The 15,304-nt window shown below is 46.5% G+C and overlaps 1 protein-coding gene across 1 annotated transcript in view; it reads left to right on the forward strand.

The window, feature by feature from the left end:
* Positions 1 to 5,877: 5,877 nt before the first annotated feature.
* Positions 5,878 to 15,304, forward strand: part of SLX4IP (SLX4 interacting protein) — a 201,961-nt gene continuing 192,534 nt past the window's right edge. The window contains exon 1 of the mRNA XM_052650968.1: positions 5,878 to 6,018. The gene's annotated coding sequence lies outside the window, so the exon portion shown is untranslated. The remainder of the gene's footprint in view (positions 6,019 to 15,304) is intronic.

Genomic DNA, 15,304 nt, shown 5'->3' on the forward strand with positions numbered 1-15,304 from the left:
CAGCCCATATGGTCTGTCCAGAGTCATCTACTACTGTGGCTCCCGCCCGTCTCTGTCCATCTTTTACATAACTGCTTCCATCTGTAAACCATATTAGCTCACTGTTATCCAGTGGCGTATCTGTTAAGTCTTTTCATATTGCTGTTACCCTGGCCAGTATTTCATCACAATCGTGGAGGGGGCTATCTCCCTCCGGATTGGGCAAAAGAGTAGCCGGATTTAGAGCACAGGGCATTTGGAAATGTATCTGTGGGGTGTCAAGCAGCAAGGCCTGAAAGTGCATCAAGCGGGCATTAGAAATCCATTTACCTGGGGGTTGCTTTAAAACTCTCTATGGCATGAGGAGTGTAGACCAAGAGTCTCTGTCCATAAGTCAGTTTATCAACATCGTGGACTAAGAGAGCAGTGGCCGCGATGATACGGAGGCAAGGTGGCCATCCGGCTGCCACTGGGTCCAGCCTCTTGGAAAGGTAAGCTACAGGTCGCTTCCATGGTCCCCATTTCTGTGTTAGTACCCCTTTCCCTATCCCCCGCTTTTCATCTACAAATAATTGGAAAGGCTTAGATGGATCAGGGAGGGCAAGGGCAGGAGCTTCCAGCAAGGCTCACCTGAGCTCTTGGAAGGCCTTCTTCATTGGCTCAGTCCATTTCCAGTCCTTGTTTTCTTTGCTCCCTTCATATAGGGGCCTAGCTTTTTCTGCAAACACCAAGACCCACAACCGGCAATATCCCACAGTTCCCAGAAATTCTCTCACTTGCCTAGGGTTAGCCGGCTCAGGGATCTGGAGGATGGTTTCTTTCATGGCCTGTGTTAGCCACCTCTGGCCCTATTTTATCTTATAACCGAGGTATGTAACCTCTTGCTTGGCGATCTGGGCCTTTTTGGCACTGGCCCTGTAACCCAAAGTCCCCAAAGTTTGGAGAAGATCACCTGTTGCCTCTTGGCAATCTTTCTCTGTAGCCGCTGCCAGCATGAGGTCATCGACATATTGTAATAAAACAATGGTAGGGTGCTCAACCCGATACTCATGGAGGTCTTCATCCAGAGCCTCATTAAATAACGTGGGCGAATTTTGAAACCCTGTGGTAAGCAAGTCCATGTCAGCTGTACAGGGGTCTGGCCACCGTCTTCTTGCCATTCGAAGGCAAAGATCTCTTGGCTCGTGGGGGCAAGAGACAAACTGAAAAAGGCATCTTTTAAATCTAAAACAGTATACCAAATGTAGTTTGGAGGCAAGTTGCTTAGCAGAGTATAAGGGTTAGGAACCGAAGGATGAATGTCACTCAGCCGTTTGTTGACTTCTCGTAGATCTTGAACCAGTCTAAAATCAGTCCCCCCAGGCTTTTTCACAGGCAACAGAGGAGTGTTCCATGGGGACCGGCACCTTTTTAGGACCCCTGCTTCTATGAGGCGTTGTATATGAGGTGTGATTCCTTGTCGAGCCTCTTGACTCATGGGATACTGCCGTACCCTCACTGGGAAAGCATTGGCCTTTAGTTCCACAATGACAGGGGGCCTCTGTTTGGCTAGTCCCATTCCTGCCGTTTCAGCCCAGGCCTGAGGGTATCTTTGAACCCATGGTTGTACTTCGGGGCTTATTGTCGCTGGGGCCTCTGGCAAATATAGTTTGTATTCATCTTTCAATGCCAGAGACAGGACCTGAAGAGGATGTCCGGTCCCATCTAAGACCGACACTTGTCCGTGGTCGAAATGAATTTGGGCATTCACTTTAGACAGTAAATCTCTTCCTAGCAAGGGTGCTGGACACTCGGGTATCACCAAAAAAGAGTGGGTTACCTGGTGGGCCCCCAAGTTCACATGCCGTTTTGTAGTCCATCCATATTGTTTAGTCCCGGTTGCTCCCTGTACCCAGCTACTTTTTTAAGACATAGGTCCATCTTTTTGGTTTAAGACTGAGTATTGGGCTCCCGTGTCTACCATGAAGCCAACCGGTTTCCCCTCCACACTTATGGTTACCCAGGACTCGGGGAGGGGCGTCGAGCCCTGACCCCCCTAGTCGCTATCCTCTCCCGTGTAGAGGATATGACTTTCTGGAGAAGGGGTCTCGTTCTTGGGGGTTCTGGGCCTCTCTTTCAGATTTTTCTTGGGGCATTTATCTTTCCAATGTCCAAACTCTTTACAAAATGCACATTGGTTTTTCTCAAGCTTACGCCTTGTTGTTTTTTCTTCGGTTTTTGAGTCCATCTTTTTTCCTTTTTGGAACCTGTTTTTGTTTTCAATCCCAGCAAAAAATATCTGGGCCAGTTCCTTTTGATTTTTACGGTTTTCTTCAGCTCTAAATTCTCTTTCTTCTCATCTAATACGGTCTTCTCTCCTCTCTCAGCTGCCCTCACTAGATCCTGCAGGGATTGTTCACTTAACCTCTCTATCTTTTGCAACTTTCTTCTAATATTGGGGGCTGCTCGATTTACAAATGCTAACATAACTGCCGCTCGTGACTCATCTGCCTGTGGGTCCATAGGGGTATACTGTCTAAAAGCTTCCATTATCCTTTCAAGGAAGGCTGCTGGACTCTCATTTGGCTCCTGCCTCACTGAATTTATTTTGGCCAAATTAGTTGGCTTCCTGGTGGCCACTCTAAGGCCAGCCATAAGAGTCTGGCGGTACACTCGGAGATGCTCCCTACCTTCAGCGCGTTCGAAGTCCCAGCTGGGTTGCACCAAAGGGAACCCTTCCTCAATGAGGTTAGGCTGTATTGTGGGCCTCCCATCCACCCCTGGCACATTCCCCCAAGCTTCTGACAGGATCCGTTCGTGTTCCTCTGTAGTAAAAAGCACCTATAACAGTTGCTGACAATCATCCCAAGTGGGATTGTGAGTGAAAAGGATAGACTCTAAAAGATCAATAAGACCCTGCAGTTTTTCAGAAAATGAGGGAGTCTGGGTTTTCCAATTGTACAGATCACTAGTGGAGAAGGGCCAATACTGATATGTCTGCTCTCCACCCTCTCTGGCTGGCCCCGCCCGGACTGGAAACGCATGAACAGTGGAGGAGGGAACTTCTGGGTCTTCTTCCTCCGCCACGCTGGCCATTCCCCTTGTCCTTCCCCGAGTTCCCCGGGTGGGGCCTCCTTCTCGGGGAGGAGCTGAAGGCTCGGTTCCCCTCCGGGCTTCTCCCGATGAAACCTGTGGAACCTGTGGAAGCAAGGGCGGATGTGGATCCGCATACGGAGGTGGGGACAATTCGGTCTCCAGGTCTATCAGATTAGGATACAGAGAAGATTCCTGGAATACCAGTTTCGGTCGATTCTCGTCCTTTTTTCCTTCCTTCTCTTTGGAAGCCTTCATGACTAGCACCGTGGGCTTGGCGAGGTTAGAGCTGGGGAAGAGGGACGGGGAGGTTTAGGAGGTTTAGGAGGAGCGAGAACAAACGGTTTAAGCCATTCCGGCGGGTTTCTCACTAGATCCTGCCAGGCCAGAATATAGGGAGTCTGGTCTGGGTGCCCGGCAGGACCAGGAGTGGCACCCTCTCTTTAACTGCCTGGATAATTTGTGTCTCGTGGCCACCCGACATCAAAGGTAGGCCACTCGGCGGAACAGAAAATCACCAGTTGGCTCTTCTTCATCAGTAACGATAGATTCTGAGCTCTAGTCTTGAAATCAGAGAAGTGGTCAGTCATCAGAGACAATGGAGTAGAAGTAGTTTGCCCCATGGGTACAAAGAACACGAATAACAATGAGACTCACGACGACATGCCGGCACACAGAGACCCAGGAACGACACAACAAACAGATACCAAATCTCAGTATGCTTTGGTCCTCTTTATACCGCTAGAAACCCCTTCTCTACTTGCAAGTGTCTTACCGTCAGGACGTCCTCAGTGCCAGCTGCCCTCCCGGTACGCTACCGGGGACTCGGCCTCACGCTGGACTTGCCTCTGCACCTATACCCAGATGCCTCCCCAGTACGATACTGGGCCCCGGACTTAGTCTGGGCCTTTACAGCGTTAACACCGGTGCTCAGAGCTCATACCTCTTAACGAGGTTACCCCCTTCTACCAGGAGAGGTGTTCTCCCCGGTTGGAAGGAGATCCCGGACGAGCCCCCAAACGTTATACTCCGAGCCCGTATCTCCGAACCCACCGAGAAAACAAGTCCACCACAGTAATGCAAAGGCAAGAAGGGAGTTTATTTCTAGCGCGCTAGGGCCCAAGTCTCATCCAGCACAATGGAATCCGACAAGAGCCCCGAACAAAGGATTATGGCGGCTTATATACAGGCAGCTCTTTGTCTCAGTTACAGGGGTAGCTGGCGTTACATGATCGGCTAGGCAGGATGAGCCCACGTCCTGTCTCTTTCTGGTTGGTGTGCGTAGGAAGTCTTCCTAATTTGATCAAGGAATGTTTTGTTAAGGAAACATAACTCAGGTCCTGGGCTTAGTGTACCTCACTGAGCTTGTCATAGCCAGGGTTTGGCCCCTAACAGTGCACACTCGGCGCTGTGCGCACAGCTACAGAGCACCCCGGCTCCTCCGCGTTCCTCCCGGCAGCCGAGCACCCAGCGCCGAGGCTGCAGGTTAAACGCAGTCTCTAAGGAGCCGGCCCCCCAGCCCCGCCCCCGGTCTCCTTCAGTGACCTTTCCGAGCGAGGACGAGGCACCGACGAGCCCCGGCCCCCCTGCAGCCGGGCAGAGAGCCGGCTCCCCGCGGCGGCCCTGGCCTTCTCACCTGTCCGACGGCCGCCACCCGCAGCCCCCAAGGCCGCACCCCGCGCCGCCGCAGCTCCGGGAGATAGACCCGCGCTGGGGACCGAGCATGCGCAGCCCGCGGCTTCTCCGTGCGTTGGTGACGCTCTAGGCCGGGGACGCGGTGGCGGCGACCGGAAGACCGGGAGGCCCGCTGGGGACCGAGCATGCGCAGCCCGCGGCTTCTCCGGGCGTTGGTGACGCTCTCGGCCGGGGACGCGGTGGCGGCGACCGGAAGACCGGGGGCGGGCCTCGTCTGGTGTCAGTCTAGGCACACGATCGGAAGTGGAAACGTTAAATGACGGGTCACACGGACTTGCTGAAGCACAGTGTCTGCCTTTTTTGCCCGCGTTTAAGAGGCGCTCATGGAAGGGAAACGTGAGCAACCGCTCTCGGCGGGTCCCGGGCCGTCCGGCCTTGACCAATGGCGACGCGCCGGATCCCGCGGCCGCTCACCAGCCCCGGTCTTCCGGAGCGACCGCCCAGAAGACCCGGAGAGGAGGCGCCGCTGCGGCCACTCCTGTGGAGCGGCGCGGCGTCCGCCCCTTGTCCCCGCGGGGGCTTACGGGGGTCGGAGGCCCCTGAGTGCGCTCGCCGGCTAGCTCATGTCCGTGCCGTCTCCCCTCCCGCTGATGCGTTCGAGGGCCAAGACGGCATTCTTCCTTTCAAAGGAACTGTGAGAGAAGTTATGCTCATGGATAACGGTCTCACAATGCACCCGCCATTGAGAAAGCCACCTTCATCTGCCAGCCCGTGTTTTCTATACTCGTTCCCCATCAAACACTCAGGAGACTTTTCCCCTTTTTGTGCTAGTAATTTTTAAGAAACATTCTGTGTCACAGAAATGCTGCGTTTTATTTTTCCCTCTCGATCGCCCTTCTTCCTGGCACAGCGGGAAACTGGTTTGTCACCGGCCAATCGAGCTCGCTTTGTTCGCGGTGTAGATAGAAGTCCTTCGCCGCCATGATTGTTTGGGCCCTCGTTGGAAGCCGCGAGACTTTGCACGGAGGACATTTTTGTTTTTGGAAGATCCCGCGCGCTCTTCCGGCCGTTAGCTGAGTGTTCGCCGCCATCTTAAGTCCTGGTTGTGGCTTCAAGCAGGCCGCGAAGCAACCCAGGCCATCTTGTGTTTGGGCGGCAGCAGGGCTTCTCTGCGCGCCCGGGAAGCGGGAAGGAGGTCGGCACCCGAACACCCGAGCTTCCAAAGGCTGGCTTGTGAGCCTCTGGCCGCCTTTCTAGTCTGAGTTTGCACAGCCAGGTACCCTGGACAGTAACTAAACAAAAGCCCGACCCCAAACCCTGCCACCATCGTAGGTAAGAACTTGGAAATGCTGGGAACCTAAGATGTTCCTTCCCTTGAACTCAGCTGTGAGCCCAGCTGTTTTCCCGCTTCGGTTATTTCCTTTGATTAGTGAACCTTTGTTAAATCGTTATGCCTGTGCTTCCTCCTCTCTGTTGTTTTAAACAGAAGGGTGCCGGAAGCCGGGGCTTGACTGGAAGTTTTGGTCTGGAAAATTGTAATTATTTGGACGAAATGGAGTACAGTGACTGGGCCAGCTGTTTATATCAAACATCTACATGTATGGAGAAGGCGATGGCACCCTACTCCAGTACTGTTGCCTGGAAAATCCCATGCGTGGAGGAGCCTGGTGGGCTGCAGTCCATGGGGTCACGAAGAGTTGGACACGACTGAGCGTCTTCACTTTCACTTTTCACTTTCATGCATTGGAGAAGGCAATGGCAACCCACTCCAGAGTTCTTGCCTGGAGAATCCCAGGGACGGAGGAGACTGGTGGTCTGCCGTCTATGGGGTCTCACAGAGTCGGACACGACTGAAGCGACTTAACAGCAGCAGCAGCAGATTTCCCTTCCCAGACAGCTTTTGGTTTGTGACATAAATACACATTGTGTTTGTATATATATTCATTCATTTATTCAGTACATTTGTTGAGTACCTGGTACATTTGTTGAGTACTAGGTTGTAAGGATTCTGTTGTAAATGAAAACCACTATTTCATGGAGTTTCCATTCTGTCACCTTGAGAGCTACTAGGTTGGGCAAGTAACAGTGTTTTCTGGTTCTTAGACCTGCTATAATATACAAACAAGTATTCCTTTGCTCCTTCGCCTATCTTCCCCCGCTCCTTTTTCCTCCTGGCCTAGGAATAAATCATACTGACACTTTATTTCTTGGATCCTGGATTTGTAGACGAACTGCTTAATTTTACAACCAATATTCAAGGTAATTAAGGCCTTGCTGCTCCAGTTGTGAACTGTGTATCAGCCGCTTGAGCATCACCTGGGAGCTTGTTGGAAACGCCGTTGACTCCATCCACAGGCCACTGAGTCAGAATCTGCCCTGAGGAGCTCACCTTAAGTTCATACAGCACTGACTGAGGGCACGGACTAAAGACAAAGACTTTCTCTTTACAACTTGTGCTTCTGAAACAATATATGGTCAGTATAGTCCACGCTTTAAATGCAGTGGACATGTGGTTTTATATCCATCAGTTTAATGTCAAGATGCCAATTTAGCATTCTAAAAAGTTGAGAATTTGTCAGCCCCATATATTGCTATGTAACATTTGCTATGCAACACCTTTTGTCCTGTGTGCATATTTTATTTTTAATTTGTTTGAAGTTGAACTGAAAATTCTGTATGTTTTCAGTAGTTCAATATCTACTTGGAAAATCTTGGAGCATAGTTTACCTTTTTTTTTGGCACCTTGCATTCTGTCATTTTAAAATAACAAATCTAAATCTAATTTATTCAGGGGTTCTCAGCTTTGGCTGTTTATGAAAAAATCACTTGGGGTGCTTAAAAGTAAAAAACAACCCAGATCAGTATCAGTAGAGTCTTGAGATCCTGTGGATGGAATTTAAGGAAGTTAAGGTATTTGAGAAATAACAAATGAGTTTTATATTTTTTGTGTTGCTGTTTGTTAGATTTTTCTCTTTTGTAGATTTACTTAAAATAATTATGAAGAGAGTTGGACTGGAAATGTGGTGAACTAGCTGCTTAGTAACCCATCAGCTTGCTGTTTATTGTGTGTCCTAAGCAAGTTATCCAGTCTTTCTGTTTTTCCTCCGTCCATCTAAATATTAATTGGGAAAAGAATGAAGGTCTTGCTATGTTCTATTTAGTCTCTTGTATATGTTACCAAATGTAGTGGCTATTTATATTCTGTGCATGTGAGGAAGAGAAGTATTTTGCAAGTGCAATATTCACTGCTTCTGATTTTCCTACACTGTATCTTGTATATGCTGGTAAGCAAAATGGGTCTGGAAATGAACTCCAGAGCCAGACTCTCTGGGTTCAAATCCTAGCTCCTCCGCTACCAGCTTAAACTGATTACTTAACCCTTTTGTGCTTCAGTCTGTTGTTTAGGCGCTAAGGGGGTGTCTGACTCTTGCTTACTACATGGACGGTAGCCTGCAAGGTTGTCCATGGGGTTTCCCAGCAAGAATACTGGAGCAGGTTGCCATTTCCTTCTTTAGGGGATCTTCCCGACTCAGGGATCAAACCTGAGTCTCCTAAATTGGCAAGCAGATTCTTTACCACTGTGCCACCTGGGAAGCCCTATACCTTAGTTGCTTCATCTCAAAAATAGGGTTACTATGAGAGCCAGATAAGTTAATACAAGAAAAGTGCTGAAAACAGTGCTTGGCACATGGTCATAGCTATGTAAATGTTAATTAGGTATTATTCAAATCTTAGGATTATTAAAGTTTTGTTCATACATTCAAATTACTAACGGGGAAAGGTATTGTAGTTTCATGACTTTTTAGGCCACATATCCATTTGGGAAAGAGGGTGATTTATTTTTTTATTTTTTTTTCTTATTGATTTTATTTATTTTTTTATTTTTAAAATTTTTATTTTTACTTTATTTTACTTTACAATACTGTATTGGTTTTGCCATACATTGACATGAATCCACCACGGGTGTACATGCGCTCCCAAACACGAACCCCCCTCCCACCTCCCTCCCGACAACATCTCTCCAGGTCATCCCCATACACCAGCCCCAAGCATGCTGCATCCTGCATCGGACATAGACTGGCGATTCGTTTCTTACATGTTCGTATACATGTTTCAATGCCATTCTCCCAAATCATCCCACCCTCTCCCTCTCCCTCTGAGTCCAAAAGTCCACTCTACACATCTGTGTCTTTTCTGCTGTCTTGCATACAGGGTCATCATTGCTATCTTTCTAAATTCCATATATGTATGTTAGTATACTGTATTGGTGTTTTTCTTTCTGGCTTACTTCACTCTGTACAATTGATTGGCTCCAGCCTCATCCATCTCATTAGAACTGATTCAAATGCATTCTTTTTAATGGCTGAGTAATACTCCATTGTGTATATGTACCACAGCTTATCCATTCATCTGATGATGGACATCTAGGTTGTTTCCATGTCCTGGCTATTATAAACAGTGCTGCGATGAACATTGGGGTACATGTGTCTCTTTCAATTCTGGTTTCCTCGCTGTGTATGCCCAGCAGTGGGATTGCTGGGTCATAAGGCAGTTCTATTTGCAATTTTTTAAGGAATCTCCACACTGTTCTCCATAGTGGCTGTACTAATTTGCATAAGAGGGTGATTTAAATATAATATGCCGAGCCAGGAAGATGTGTTGAGTGAGAGGTTTTTTTAATGATCTTTTTCTTTTCTCTGAATAGCTTTATGGAGGTATGATTATCCTACAGTAAACAGCACAAACTTTAAGTATACCGTTTGATGGTGATTTACATGCATAGACCAATGAAATCAACACTTGAGTCAAGATAGTGAATGTACTCATCACCTCCCGAAAGTTTTCTCTTGTCCTTTTGTAAACCCTCTGGGCTCTTCTAGACAACTGCTGATCTGTTTTCTGTCACTCTTGCATTTCCCAGGATTTTATCTAAATGGAATCTCCATGTATGTGCTGTCTTGGGGGGTGGGGTAGTGTGGTTTTTTTCACTCACTATAATTGAGAGCCATCCTTGGTGCAAGTATCAGTGCTTCATTCCTTTGTAATTGCTATATTCAGCAATTGGTTAGGCTAATTTGTTTGCACATTTGCTAACTGAAGGGCATTTGGGTTGTTTTTATTTTCATAGTGGTCATTTTCACATTAGAAAAAAAAAAAGTAATTATTTGGTGGGCAGGCCTTCCACATACAGAGAACCTAGGAGGTGCCAGCGGTAGACTGCGTTTGTTTGGGACTTTGTCTTTGACATTGTTTAGTTTATGCATTCACATTTTCTGAATGAAACGTTATAGTTTTTTAAATGCCAAACATGTCATATATATCTCTTTTATTGAGATATAATTTATATATAACATAATAAATAGTTTCATATGTACAACACAATTGTTTGATATACGTATATATAGTTAAACAACTCAGGGGGTTAGGGGTGCTGACCCTCTGTGCTGTTGAAAATCTGCATACAACTTTACAGTGACAAGCGCACAACTCAGCCCCCATCTGAGATTCCACATCTTTGAATTCAACCAACTGTGGATCATGGGATACTGTAGTATGTATTTATTGAGAAAAATCCAAGTGAAGTGGATTCTCATAGTTCAAACCTTGTTGTTCAAGGGTTATCTGTATAATACAGTTTTATTAACTGGTCACCATGTGGTACATTCCCAGGGCTTACTTATTTCATAACTGGAAGTTTGTACCTTTTGACTCCCTTTACCCATTTCACCATCCCCTACCATCCCTTCCTCAACACCCCATCCCCCGCCCCTGCCCCACCAATGACCACCAATATTTTCTCTGTATCTGAGTTTGGTGTTTGTTTTGTTTTAGATTTCACAGAAAAGTGGATCATATTATATTTGTCTTTCACTGTCTTATTAGAAGAATGCCCATTCATGTTGTCGCAAAGAGCAGGATTTCCTTTCTTCATGACTGAATAGCATTCCATTATATAATGCACACACCGTAATTTCTTTCTCCATTCATCTATCATGGACACTTAGGATGTCTCCCCTGTCTTGGCTATTGTGGTTAATGCTTCAGTGAACATGGAGGTGCAGGTTACCTTTTCAAGTTTGTGTTTTTCTTTTCTTCAGATGAGTACTGTGAAGTGGAATTGCCACATCATATGGTAGTTATATTTTTAATTTGAGGAACCTCCATACTGTTTTCTATGGTGGCTAACCAATTTAAATTCCCATCTACAGGACACAAGGGCTCCCCTTTTTTCACATCCTCACCAATACTCCAGTTCAGTTGCTCAGTCGTGTACGACTCTGCGACCCCTTTGACTGCAGCACACCAGGCTTCCCTGTCTGTCACCAACTCTCGGAGCTTGCTCAAACTCATGTCCATCGAGTCAGTGTGTCGTCCCCTTCTCTTCCTGCCTTCAGTCTTTCCCAGCATCAGAGTCTTTTCCAGTGAGTCAGTTCTTCACATCAGGTGGCCAAAGTATTGGCCATCACCAACACTTACTTATTGTCTTTTTGATGATAGCTATTCTGACAAGTGTGAGATGACATCTCATTGTGATTTTGAGTTGCTTTTCTCTGGAGATTTGGAGGTGCTGAGTAGGCTGTCTGCGGTCATGTAAAAAGGTAGGATTTGAACGCATGTCAGTTTTACTAGAACTCGAGACCATGACTGCCTTGTGGGTCAGTGCCTGTTTCTGACAAAGTATTAAATAAAAATTAGATGCTGTTTTTTAGTGAAGCAACCACACAGGGCCAGGTGGGGATTTTCTGTGGGCCCCACAGGAAAGGGAGGCCCAGAACTTGGGTTAGATGACCACGTTAAGGGTATAGAGTGAACTGTGGACTTAATCTTGGTGGGAGATTTCAGTATATGACCTACATTTAAAGAAAAAGAAAAGGAAAAAAAAAATCCTAATTTTGTTTTTTTTTTGTCACTTGCTTTATTTTCCTGTTGTTTCCGTTTGTTTTTTGTTTTTGTTTTCAAGTTCACGTTGGCATTCAGAATTATCATATGAATAATAGGAAAAGCTGATTCACTACTTTTTTACATTGTAATTACCTTTTCAAATTTTATCAAAGTTGTTGTCAGCAAGATCTTTACTCATCATTTTTCCTTGGTATTTTGTTAAAGTTTGTGATTCCTTCTTCATATTGTCCTTTTATGTGTGTGTGATAAAATTAGATTGGGGGAGTAGGGGCAGCAGGTTATGAAATTATTTCTCATTCCTGAATTACAGTTGTTCCTTCATAAATTCTAGGCCCTTTGTTAATTTAAGACAATAGGAGAGAGCTTATTCTTGGTAGAGTTTGAATTCTGGAGATTAGAAGCCTAAAGCTAATTTCTGGTCTTTTAAATCTGGAGTAGGTGCTTTGGCTTGTGATGCAGACCAGCAATGCTAGATGGAAGACAAATGTGAATTTCAGAGTGCCTTGGATTTTCCCACAGAATAATCTAGAAGGTCACAAACTTTGTTAGAGTTTATCTCTGCTTTGTATTTAAATGACAGGACAATTGTGATATTGTTTCATCTACTTCCATTCCCTCCCCAAATTAATTTTCTTAAAGATTTTAGGATCTTTCCCTCTCCACTAAAAACACAGATGTTTACATATTTTTGGTGAGGTCAGACGCTATTGAAGACTTTTTGTGAAAGAATGCCTATTTTCAGGTCAGAGAAAATGGGCACAAGAATGCAGGGTAGAGGATGAGATGCTGTTTGTAAGACATATACTTTAACTTCTCAGTATGTTTATAAAAATTATATGCTTTGAGATATTTGGAAAATTGATCTTTTTGGAGCTTGTTCTGAACTTCTTAAAAACAGCATGTAAAGTAAAAATTCCACTGTATGTAGACTCGAATTGGCAGCTCTGATAAAGCTTTGTAACATTTATGCTTTAAGCCCCAGGCCCTGAGCTTGCTATTCCCTCCTGAAAGTAATGCTAGGAGCCTAGGAAGTAATTTTTTAAGGTGCGTGTTTGCTTTTTAACTGTGTGTGCACATTTATCTTTTAATGATCAGTAAAACAAGTCCAGAAAAACCTAAAGATATTTGCGGATTAATTAATGTAGAGGTTAATAATACCTTTTTCATTCAGATGAATGTAAGGATGTCAGTATTTTAAGGACAAAAACAGAAGTCACTGAAAACCTCACATTTATGACCTAAACTTCAACCAGGTATCTCCCTTAATGTTCAATACAAAACACTTCTATCTTTTCTTTACATTTATACGCATCTCAGCTCTCTCAACTTTGGCTGCATGATATATGTAACTTACGTGTTATTTGTGTATTGAAATAGGACCAGAGTACCTTGACCTCGTGTTTAGAGGGTTTAATATGGAATTTGGGATTTGGAGACAGTAAAGATAGATTAATAGGCATAAACCTAAAACAGTAACACAGTCTTGTAGCCACTGATTTCAGTAACATCAGCAGACTCCAGTTAGCAGGCTTGACGCTTACCTTTGCCCTGCTCCAGGTTATCAGAGGGAATAAGAATGGCCCCTGTCCTCAGGAAGCTCTGGTCACCGGGAGGGGAGGGACTGAGGAGCAGAGTTAAGTGAGCGGAGGGGGTGTGGAAGGGGGAGCCCTAGAGGGCTCCCGGGGAGCAGGCGGCAGCTCCGTTGGGTTTCCGAGGATAACGCGATCTTAGGAAGAGAGGACCTTCTCTGGTGTGACACGCATATGCACGTATATGTGCCGCCGGGACGTGCTGGCCCTGCGTGTTCAAGGTCACATGCCCGAGTTGGCTGTGGAGGCCTCGGAGCGGGGCGGGGGGTGGTGGGGCTCACACCTGCTCCGGTTCCTGGCGTGCCGGGATGGAGACCGGAGCTTCTTGGAGGGGCCCGGGCCCTTCAGGACGACCAGCTTTTTGGGGTCTGAGGCCGCCTGGCATCCCGCCTGTGGTTTCCCTCCCTGGGGAGGCCGACGGCCGTCTGCGGCTTCCTCTGTCCTGTCCCAGAAGACAGGCGCTGAGAGGCGAGAGCCCTGGCAAACGGCCTCTCTGTGTTTAGACTTCAGCCTCCTGGGGTTTCATAAAAGGGCAGTGACGGCCTTGCCCCTCACCGCCCCAGGGTGGTTGTCGAGGCAGCAGTAACGCAAGGGGTCAGTCAGAGACGCCCACCGGCACGGCCGCCTCGCCCGACTCGGGGAGGCTCGGCAGGGAGGCTGCTGCGCGCCCTGGCGCCTCCGTGTGGGCCTGCACCGTGACGAATAGGCGTCCTTTGCTTTCTGCGCGTCGGACACCCCTTCTCTGTTTGTGGTTCCACCACGCCCCCCTCCCCAACTGAAGTTTAATATTTTTAACCTTTTTGTTTTGAAATAATTATAGATTTGCCCAAAATTGGCATAAAAGTACACGGAGTCCCCCGTACCCATCACCCAGCTTCCTTCAGTGGTGACATCTTTTGTGACTAGAGTGCAGCTATTAAAACCAGAAAGCTGACATTGGTACAACCTCCAGAGCTTATGAGATGGAACCAGTTTACATGCATTTGTGTAGTTGTTTTTATCACGTGTTTCTATTCCTGTAACCAGCACCACAAGCACAGTGTAGAAGTCCATTGCCAGAGCTTCCTTCTGCAACTTCCCCATTCCTAACCCCAAGTGTGGCCTTCACTTCTATAATTTTGTTGTCTGAAGAATGTTATATGAGTGGGATCATACATTCTATAACCTTTTCAGATTGTCTTTTTTCCGCTGAGGATCATCCCCCTGAGATGATCCAGCCAAGCTGTCCCGTGTGTCAGCGCTTCAGGTATGGTTGCTGAGTGATGTCCCATGGCACAGATAGGCCGGGTCTGTTTAACCACTCACCCACTGAAGGACACCTGGGCTGTTTCCAGTTTTTGGCTGTTATGAATAAAGTCACTATGAACATTTGGCTGCAAATTTTTATGTGAGCCTAGGTTTTCATTTTTCTGGGGTGAATTACCAGGAGTGCAAAGTTTAGATTATGTGGTAAGTACATGGTTAGTGTTGTAAGAAGCCGTCACCAATCTCTTTTCTAGAGTGGCTCTATGATCTTTACAGTCCTACCAGTAGTGTAGGAGAGATGCCTGTTCTCGGCATCTCCACCAGCATTTGGTGTTATCTATTTTTTAAAAAAATTTATGTTATCTCTTTTTTATTAGCCATTCTGGTAGGTATGTAGTGATGGCTCATGATGTTGAGTGTTTTTTTTTTTTTAATTGAAATATAGTCAGTGTATATGTATAGTCACTGTTATGTATAGTCAAGCCAACAAAGGTCTGTACAGTCAAGGCTACGGTCTTGCCAGTGGTCATGTACAGTTGTGAGAGCTGGACGATAAAAAAGGCAAGGCGCCAAAGAATTGATGCCTTCAAACTGTGGTGCTGGAGAAGACTCCTGAAAGTCCATTGGACAGCAAGGAGATCAAACCAGTCAATCTTAAGGGAAATCAACCCTGAATCCATGTTGGAAGGACTGATGCTGAAGCTCCAGTACAGTTGGCACATTGGAAAAGTCCCTGATGCTGGGAAAGATTGAAGGCAAAGGAGAAGAGGGTGTCAGACGATGAGATGGCTAGATGGCACAATGGATGTGAACTTGGGCAAATTTCAGGAGATGGTGAAGGACAGGGAGGCCTGGCATGCTGAAGTCCATGGGGTCGGAAA

The sequence above is a fragment of the Budorcas taxicolor genome, chromosome 13 (genome assembly GCF_023091745.1).
Source record: "Budorcas taxicolor isolate Tak-1 chromosome 13, Takin1.1, whole genome shotgun sequence".
NCBI lineage: Eukaryota > Metazoa > Chordata > Mammalia > Artiodactyla > Bovidae > Budorcas > Budorcas taxicolor.